Below are 10360 nucleotides of genomic sequence, written 5' to 3'. Positions count from 1 at the left end.
GGTCCACCATAGCCGTCTCTTCTTGTCTTTAAAAGATTCTGGGAATGAGATGTGATCCAAATTCAGGACTTTTAAAAAATAATAAATTTAGACTTGGCTGTAATAATCACACACACACACACACACACACACACACACACACACACACACACATATATACACATAGATAGAGAGAGACAGAGAGAGAGAGAGAGAGAGAGAGAGAGAGAGAGAGAGAGAGAGAGAGAGGGAGAGAGAATCAGGCTGGCCTCAAACTCACAGCAATCCTCCAACCTCTGCCTGCCAAATGCTTGGATTAAAAGTGTGTGCCACCATGCCCAAATTGGTATATTTTTAAAAACTTAAGTTTTTTGAAACAATAAATCGTATTGATGAATAACCTTAAGCTAATTTTAGGTATGATTAAACCAGAGTATATTCTAGATGTATATTTCTCTATATGTATATAATTTAGTTGAGGTATGGCATATAATATGAGGATAATAAAAGCTAAAAGTTTAAGTAGCTTTTTAAGTTGCTTTAGTTTCTATAGTAGTCTGAATATATGTTTCCCATAGACTCAGGTGTTTTAAAACTTGTCTCCAGCTGCCTGGCTGGAGGTGGTATCACTGGGGATGGATCCTGGGGTCCATCCCTAAGGTGTGTTGGAGGCAGATCTGAATTTTAGTCAAAAGATATTCAGAGGCTGGGCATGGTGGTGTATGCTTTTAATCCCAGCACTTGGGAGGCAGAGGTGGGAGGATTGCCATGAGTTTAAGGACCCTAAGACTACATAATGAATTTCAGATCAGCCTGGATTAGAATGAGACCCTATTTTGAAAAACAATAGAAAAAAAAGTAAAAAGTAAAGAAGAGAAGAGAAGAGAAAAGAAAAGAAAAGCGTGTGCAGAGCAGTCTGAGCTCTCTCTGGGCCCCTGATGTTTGCTGCCATTTTGTGCCTGACTCTTTTGGTTGTTTCTGGCGGTCTGGTTGTTGCTTGGATGTATGGAAGCAAGTTATCCCACCCTTCATTGAATTTCCTTTGGATTTGTAAACCTTAAATAAATCCCTTCCTCCCCTAAACTGTGCCTGGTTTCAATGTTACCCCAGCAACATGAAGCTGACTATAATTTCCTTTTCTTATCAGTTAATTTTGGTCTAAATATTCAAATTTTATTTTCCAGTCATACACATTCTCACTGTTACCAACATGTGTTCTCAAGTAATACAAGAATCATAACCTATTATTTGACTGGAATATCAGGACATTGGGAGGGGGGCTTCTAAACTTTAACAATCTAGATAATTGCTTCACCTCTTTACTTTGCTGCTGAATTTAATAATTAACCAATTAAATCACATCAGAAGTTCACTTTTTCCCAAACCATAGAACTTACAAGGATAAAAGAGAACAAGAGAAAGTAGAGAATCTTTCTGAACATAAATGTCATTCCATTATAGAACCTTATTAAATGCATTTAAATGTTTTAATTTCTAGTACTGTGTTGTTCATAATGAACTCCACAGGGATGGAAAATGAATTTTTTATTCTGAGATTTTTGTCTGTTTTGAATTGCAAAGAGCATTCCTCTTAAATTTCCAGTACATAAATGAAACATATTTTAATAACACATCAAGCTAGCCCCCTAGGAGACAACTGTCAAAAAATCCATGATATCTTTAAATCACTTTAATTACATTTTGCTGAATATAAAATAATATGTAAGAAACAGTTTAACTTTATTGATGCCAGAGTATTTCCCATACAGTCAAGTTATATGCCATCCAGGTAGGTTGGAACTGTTCAAGTAGGCTGAGTCTCAGGGTGAATGGAGACCCTGTAGCAGGAGGTGGATTTGAAAAGATTCAGGCGAGAGCATGAACTTTTCTGAATATTTAAGGACTAAGATGGTGCCTAAGAACTAAATGACTAAACTAACTGAGCTAATTCTTACTAGGACCAAAAGCATATTGTGTACTTTACATAGCTCTTCTGCATTGTGTCCCATTAATTCTCTCAGGCAGGGACAGTTATTATAATTATTGCATAGACACAGAAATTGAGGCTATCAGAGGGTCCACTCACTTCTTTTAGGTGAGACTCAATAAACAAATCCAACAGACAACCTGGTACTCAAGTAAATGTTTCTTGTTGATATCCACCTCAATGTGTGCCACCACCAACTTTAGGATGCAAACATATGCTATAGCCTTTCTCTAGTAAGCATACATGCTTTTGCCTTACAAATCGTTACTTCTTTTTGGCATAGTTTTAGTAATTTCAATTTTCTCAGGAATTTGTTCATTTTATCTACATTTAATAGGTTGTTGACATAAGTTTGCAATAATATTTCCTTATAAATTACTAATCAGTGTATATTCCTCCTTTTATATTTACGTTGTTCCTGTAGGGTGTGTGTGTGTGTGTTTGTGTGTCTTTTCTTGGGAGGGTTGAAGCTCATATTTACAGTGTTAATGAAGTCCCCTCTCTTATTTTCCTGGCCAGGTTTGGTAAGAATGTGTTAGCTTCTCTTGGGCTGGAGAGATGGCTTAGCGGTTAAACGCTTGCCTGTGAAGCCTAAGGACCCCGGTTCGAGGCTCAGTTTCCCAGGTCCCACGTTAGCCAGATGCACAAGGGGGCGCACGCGTCTGGAGTTCGTTTGCAGAGGCTGGAAGCCCTGGGGCGCCCATTCTCTCTCTCTTCCTCTATCTGTCTTTCTCTCTGTGTCTGTCGCTCTCAAATAAATAAATAAATAAAATTATTAAAAAAAAAAAGAATGTGTTAGCTTCTCTTTCAAAAACAGTTTTTGGTTTCTTTCATTATTTTTATTGTTTTTCTATATTTTAGTTTGTTTTATGGTATTATCTTTATAATTTTCATTCTAATTCTTTCTGTTGGTGTACTTTGCTTGTTTCCCTTATGTTTTTAAGGGATCGAATACATAGGTTTCTGTAAAGTTATATATTTTGCTCTTGCAAAGAGTCATTTTTAATTAAGACTTTCAAGATTTTTCTCTGATTAAGATGTGTCTAGTTAGTCTAATTTTACCTATGTGGAGTTTGCTGAACTTCTTTGATCTGTATATTAATTAATACTTGTTATCTCATGTGGAATTTTTTTTCATGCCTTATCCTTCAAACTTTGCCCTTCCTCTTTCTTTGTCTTCTTCTAGATTTCTAATTACATGTGTCCTGGTATGCTTGTGACTTTCCTATGAAGCTCTGTTTGTTTGTAATCTTTTATGAGAGAGAGAGCAAGAGAAACAGAGAGACACTTGGCATGCCCGGACCTCCAGCCATTACAAATTAAATTCCAGTCTCATTCTCTACCTTGTGCATCTGGCTTATGTGGATACTGAGGAATTTAACCTGTCTCCTTTGGCTTTGCTAAGCTATCTCTCCACCCCATGTTCATTTATTTATGTATTTGTGCTTTTCCCTCTCTGGCTTTAGATTGCCTAAGTTCTATTGGTCTATCTTCAAGTTCACCAGTTATTCTTCTACCTCAGCTCTTCCATTGAGCTCCTCTCATTAAATTTTTCTGTAGTTATTAAGTTTTCCACTTCACAGTTTATATTTTTAAAGGTTTAATAATCTTTATTGAAATTAGGTACTCATTGTGTTACTATCGTTATGTGTTCCTTTACTTAAACATGGTTGCTCTTTCAATGTATTAAGCATATTTGCAGTCACTGATAATTTCAGTATCTAAGAACATGTAGAGATAGTCTTTATTGACTGCTTTAGTTCTAAATATGGGTGGCGTTATCTCATTTCTTTGCACTTCTCAATATTTTGCTGAGTGCTAAATATTCTGTGTAACATATTGTACTAACTCTGAATTCTGAACTTTTTCTTTTGAGGGTGGTTGCTGTTTCAGTAACTTGTCTGGACAAAATCTGTTAAGTCCGTCTTTCCTGTAAGAGCGAGTCACTGAGGCTTATGCTCAGTCCCATTTTCTTGCTCTTATTTAAAGGCTTGGGTTCCTAGGCTTTATTTACTCTGATCTTTGCATAGATGACTGATCTGTCATAGGTTAGTTAGAAGTTTGTTCAAATGCCTCAAACAAGCAAAATTTCCACCTTGTTTCAGGAATAGGAGAGGCCCATATCTCAGGTCACACTTAAGTCTGATCTGGCTTTGACCTTCCACTTTGCATCTCCTTTGCGTGCACATACAGCTCCATTAGGCAGGGATTAGTTGGGCTGAACTGTCTCCTTACTCTGTTGCACATGAGCATAGCCTCTGATCTGCCTAAGGTAAATCTAAGTTTTTCAGACCTCTTAATTGTCTCATCCGTAACTCCCTGGATAGGTTCATTACTTGTTCCAAACAGTATTGTGATCCCAGACTAGTAGGAGCACTATTTTTCCCTGTCTGGATGCCACCAAGATTGCCCTTCTAAGCTGACAATACTTTGAACCAAGCAGAGGTATGAATGGCATGTTATGAGTTCCTTTGGTCAGATTTCAGAGTACTGAGATGGTTATATTTGACTGTTTTGTTCAGCTTCCTAGCTTCTTTTATGTGGCCAGAATTTGCCAACCTCCCCACTTTATAATATTGCAAATTTCATCTCATGTATGAGGCACAGATTTCTTTCACCTTATGAAAGAGGGAGGTGTATTTGCACCTCCATACCAGTTTCTACTGTGGAGCACCTGAAAAGGATGCCAATGGCTTCTCAGATCTTCAGATGCCATGTCTCCCACCAATAGGAGGCACTTCTCAGAAGAGGGTAATTCTGTGTCAATAGCAGCCAACACTGAAAACAGCTGGAACAAAGGCCCAACAGGCATAAAGATCTGGATAAGCATCAGAGATATCTACCACACTACTTGAAGGCCTCATTTCCCTTAATTCCTTAATAAGTATAGAATGTACAGAATCATTTATATACAAAAAAGCTGTTACCATATTTATTGCTATTATGATATTCATTTTAGAGATTTCAGGGGGAAAATGCAAGAGCATTGAAAGGAGAAATCCTTCTAGGATCAGAAAATAGTATAAGAAATATTATAAATTATTTCACATATTATATAAATATATATGTTATATAAATAATATAAATAAACAGCTCAAAGGCCAAAGATATCATATAGGATAATCTGTCTCTCATTACTCTCTCCTTTCCTCTGTCTTAACTTCTCTTTCTTTCCTTCCCTTTTAAAAATAAGGCTTCAGGGAATTAAAATTTTTTCTGATTTATTTTTATTTATTTATTTGGGACAGAGAGAGTGAGAGATAGTGAAAGTGGGCTTGCCAGGAAATCTAGCCACTGCAAACGAACTCCAGACACATGTGTCACCATGTACATCTGGCTTACATGGGACCTGGAGAATCGAACCTGGGTCCTTAGGCATTGCAGGAAAGAACCTTAACCACTAAGCAATCTCTCCAGCCCCAGTTTCAGGGAGTTTTGCAGAAGAGGGGATGGGAAGATTATAAGAGCCACAGTTTGAGTCATCCTGCCCAGATGCATTCCCTCCCCCACAAAATAATTGACTTCTGCTCCTATAACACATAACCCACAACTCCATAGGGATTTAACTCCTGCAACTCCACTGAGGAGTGTCCTCAATGGAATGGGAGCAGGGGCGAGGGAAAAGAGGTACCAACACATGACATATCCATATGAAATATGTTGTTAATAATAATAATAATAATAATAATAATAATAATAAAGATTAAGAAATAGTTACCAAATCAAGAGCACCTTCTCCAGTTGATAAATACGTGTGAATCTTATAAGTGCTTCTCTGAGATGAGCACTTGGCTTGCACTAGGCATCAGGCAGCAGCGTTTTTGATCACCTCCAAGTTTTATACTATTTGCCAAGTTGCTCAATATTTGAAGACACAGGAGTCAATTTTATTGTGCGAAACAGACAAAAATAATAAGTGAATAAAGACAAACAATACTACATTCTTACCCAGGACTCTACAAAGGCTCATGGTCATGACGAAGTGCATGTTAGAGCCAGGACATATACCTTGGTGTATCAAATCTACAGTCATCTCCTCATTGTGTTAGCCTTTGATAGAATCATAGACTCTTGACACAATAGGATTTTTTTTTCCATAGTTGGTATGATTAGGTTGTTTAGATATCCCTGGAGGAAAGGAGAAAAAGTTTGCAGTTTCTCTCTTTACATTACCAACCAGAAAGATATTTATGTTTTATATATTTTATGCATTCTAGTTATATTTAAAATCCTGCTTAAATAAATGTTGATGCAATGAATAATCACTGACCACCACTTAACACTAGCCTTGTAGTGCTTCTGCCAGCACAGACACATGATACCTTGTAAAAACTGGGAGCAAGTTACTTGTTGATTGGGTGTGATATCTAATATGACTAAGGTTCTAAGCCGGGGAATGCCAGGCACATTGTTTGTAGTCTGATTTCTAATTGACCTGACACTGTGTTGCTCACTAGCCTTATCCTTAACTCATCCTTTTGTTTATTGTAAGAACATCTCAAGGAGGGTAAAAACAACTAAATTTCAATGTAAACCAATCCTGCCTAGGAAACCTAAATGTTACATAGGTGCACCTGCTATAAAAACTTGCCACAATATTGGACTTTTCAACCTTTTAACATTGCCTGGCATGAATTGTTTTATTGTATCTTTTCAATTGTTTTTATGGTCCCATCTTCAGTTTGAAAATAAGTCTTCCTGTCTAAAGGGAAATCTATCCTTCTTCATGATTTATTTGGCAAGCCTCGTTAGCTGAGCACTTACCCATTGGGGAAAAGAAATAAGAAGAATTGCAAGCGTTATGTAAAGCTGGGGATGTGTTTCTATATATCCTCCAGCACTAAGGACCTAGACACTAGAAGCTGTCCCTTAGTATGTGTTTGTTCTTTATATACTGTTTAAATTTCACACCTTTCCTGTCTGTTTCTTGTTAATTTCAGGCAAGGAGACTAGTAACATATTTATCCAACCCATTTCAGTTCAAATAAAGAATTCAGACTCATCTGGGAAATATATACAAACTTGTAATTCACTTGAAAGCTCTCACTCTCTTCCCACTAAAATGCCTTCCCCAAGTATCTATTCAATTTATTCTTCAATACCCACGTTTCCCTCGTTACTCTGGTAGCAAGACCACTGGTACTGAGACAACATTAAAATCAAGCAAATGACAGACATCTACCTTTTTCTCCATCAGTTAGCCAGTTAAATGACTATCCATTTCCATGTATCACAGCCTAGAATGTAATTAAATCAACATTTTAAAATAGTAGGTTTAAATTTTATAAGATAAAATCTTCAAGTAAGTTCAGATTTGTGGAAAGGAAAAATCAAATGTGCAGGAATAATGTTTACACATTTCTGAAAGAAGCTTGTCAGCAGGATAAAGTTGCTAGTACAAGCCATTTTGGATTGGATGGTTTCTATCAGTTTATAATAACTTGGATTTGTCTCCTGTTAAAATGTCACATGGATAAAGGAATAAATTCTAACAGCTGTGACAGGATTATCATAGCTAAGAAACTCCAATGTGGTGGATTCATGTGTCAGAGACATCTACTTTACTGTCTTTCATTTGGAATAATCCAAATATTCTTTATATTTAGGAAGACTAACAGTGAGACATGGATAAAAGCCCATGATTCTGACAGCTTTCTTCTAAGTTTGTTATTCAGTGAGGTGGTTGAAATTGAAGTCCAATTTTCTCTATTCTCTCTCCCTCTCTTCCTTTTCTCCTTCCCTCCTTTATTTCCTCCCTTTATCCCTCTGTTCCCACTGTCTCTCAGAAGAGTAAGTAAATATCATTTGTAATTTTACCTCAAACACTAGATATTTTAGGTGCTAAGTATTCCAGTTCAAATAACTTCTGAATTGTTAGCTTGGGAAAATTACTGGGCATGGTGGCTCATGCAGTAATCTCAGCACTTAAGACATTGCGACAGGAGAATTACTAGGAGTTTCAGGTATGTCTGGGCTACATAGTGAGTACTAGGCCAGCCTAGACTACAGGGTGAGGTCCCATCTGAAATGCAAACCCAAACAAACAAGCCAACCCCTACATATCCTAGCACACACACACACACACACACACACACTCCCCTAAGAGATAGAATCACATTTAAAATAAATTCTGGAGGGCCTGAGAGATGGCTCAGTGGTTATGGTGCTTGCTTGCAAAGCTTGATGGTCCAGCTTCAATTTCCCAGGACGTGAAGAAAGCCAGATGCACAAAATGGTGCATGTGTCTGGAGTCCATTTGCAGTGGCAAGGTGCTCTGGTATTCTCATACTCTCTCTCTCTCTCTTTCAAACAAATGAATGCTTTAAAAAAAGCTTTGGAATTGGAGAAATGTTCATTAAATTTGAAAATGTCAGTGAATTGGATGTACCCCAAGGGGCTAGTGAGTGAAGGGGAGTGTGGAGATGAGGATGTGGATGGTAAGGGTATATTGCAAAGGGACTAGAATACTGTACTAATGAAGTTAGTCTTTATGACCCAGAAAATTTCATGTGGAGATTTATGTGGTCAGAAGTCTCCATGCTCACACTGCTGACACACAATTTAGAATATGTATGTAGACCCTACTTGGTCTACAGGTTAAGGAGACTGACAAGCAAAGCTCACTCTTAGAACCTAGTGATCTAGTAGCAGATGGATTTACCAAGATTGTAGTGAAGTCAATGCTCAGCTTAGAAAGACTTTTAAAATAACCATCAAATTAGTATTTAATTTTGTGATTTAAAATGAGGACCTTCTCTTTGACTTGGTAGAGCAGAGGCTTTAAAAGTTTAGGATTTAGGTCTGGAGAGATGCCTTAGCAGTTAAAGTGCTTGCCTGTGAAGTTTAAGGAAAAAGTTGCGACTTCCCAGATCCCACGTAAGCCAGATGTACAAGGTGACCCATGTGAACAGGTGGCACATGCACACAAGATAGCTTACGCTTTTGGAGTTTGTTTTCAGTGGCTAAGGCCCTGGCATGTCAATTTTCTCTCTCACTTTCACTTTCCCTCTCTGTCATAAAAAAGAAAATACTTATTTTTAGCTCTCTTCTTCGGCACTGCCCCCGGAGGTAGCTGCCATCTTCTGCTCAGTATCATGGCTGCCCTTAGACCTCGGTTGTAAAGAGGACCAAGAAGCATCCGGCACCAGTCAGACCGATAAGTCAAAATTAAGCATAACTGGCGGAAACCCAGAGGAATTGACAACAGGGTGCGGAGAAGATTCAAAGACCAAATTCTGATGCCCAACATTGGTTATGGGAGCAACAAGAAAACAGAGCACGCGCTGCCCAGTGGCTTCCGAAAGTTCCTAGTCCACAACGTCAAGGAGCTGGAAGTGCTCCTAATGTGCAGCAGATCTTACTGTGCTGAAATTGCTTACAACGTTTCTTCGAAGAACTGCAAAGCCATTGTGGAAAGAGCGGCCCAACTGGCTGTTAGAGTCACCAATCCCAACACCAGGCTGCACAATGAAGAAAATGAATAAACAGTTTATGTACATCTTATATTTGTACTTAAATAAAACTAGGAAACATGCTGTAAAAAAAAATACTTATTTTTGGGCTGGAGAGATGGCTTAGCGGTTAAGCGCTTGCCTATGAAGCCTAAGGACCCTGGTTCGAGGCTCTGTTCCCCAGGTCCCACGTTAGCCAGATGCACAAGGGGGCGCACGCGTCTGGAGTTCGTTTGCAGTGGCTGGAAGCCCTGGCGCGCCCATTCTCTCTCTCTCCCTCTATCTGTCTTTCTCTCTATGTCTGTCGCTCTCAAATAAATAAATAAAAAATGAACCAAAAGAATTAAAAAAATACTTATTTTTTACTTAGTAGCAGAGGCCAGTAAGTTAAAAAGGAGACATAAAGGGAAGAGAAAGGAAGGGAAGAGGGTACTTAATAGGTTGATATTATATATATGTAAGTACAATGATTGAGATGGGGAGGTAATATGATGGAGAATGGAATTTCAAAGGGGAAAGTGTGTGTGTGGGGGGGAGGAGGGAATTACCATGGGATTTTTTTTTTATAATCATGGAAAATGCTAATAAAAATTAAAAATAAAACTTATTTTTAAAAGTTCATGATTTAAAACCAGGAAAAGATAATTTGTTCTGATGAGGATGTACCCATTGTGAAAATGGTGATGGGTTTCTGAATTACAAAATTCAAAGGTGTTTGAGTCCTATGTTCCAGGTCTTCTCAAGGACAATTCTGCCCCTTGTCTCTTGGCTCTTTGCTTAATTGAGCACATGAATGCACCTTTTGTTTAAGCCAGTTAGAACTAAATTTTGTGTCACTAGCCGTTGAGAGTATCTTGTAGTTAGTAGTAATTGCACTTTCTTTATAAAGATGTGATATCCACACCCAGTGGGACTCAAGGAATTTTTCCAAAGTCATACAGCT

At 38.0% G+C, this 10360-nt stretch overlaps 1 pseudogene; it reads left to right on the top strand.

The window, feature by feature from the left end:
- Positions 1-8333: 8333 nt before the first annotated feature.
- LOC123458608 lies at positions 8334-9450 on the top strand (annotated as a pseudogene).
- The last annotated feature ends 910 nt before the right edge of the window (positions 9451-10360 follow it).

The sequence above is a fragment of the Jaculus jaculus genome, chromosome 1 (assembly GCF_020740685.1).
Source record: "Jaculus jaculus isolate mJacJac1 chromosome 1, mJacJac1.mat.Y.cur, whole genome shotgun sequence".
In the NCBI taxonomy this organism is placed as follows: Eukaryota; Metazoa; Chordata; class Mammalia; order Rodentia; family Dipodidae; genus Jaculus; species Jaculus jaculus.
The sequence above is the reverse complement of the archived record's forward strand: the minus strand, read 5'-3'. Positions and strand labels throughout refer to the sequence as shown.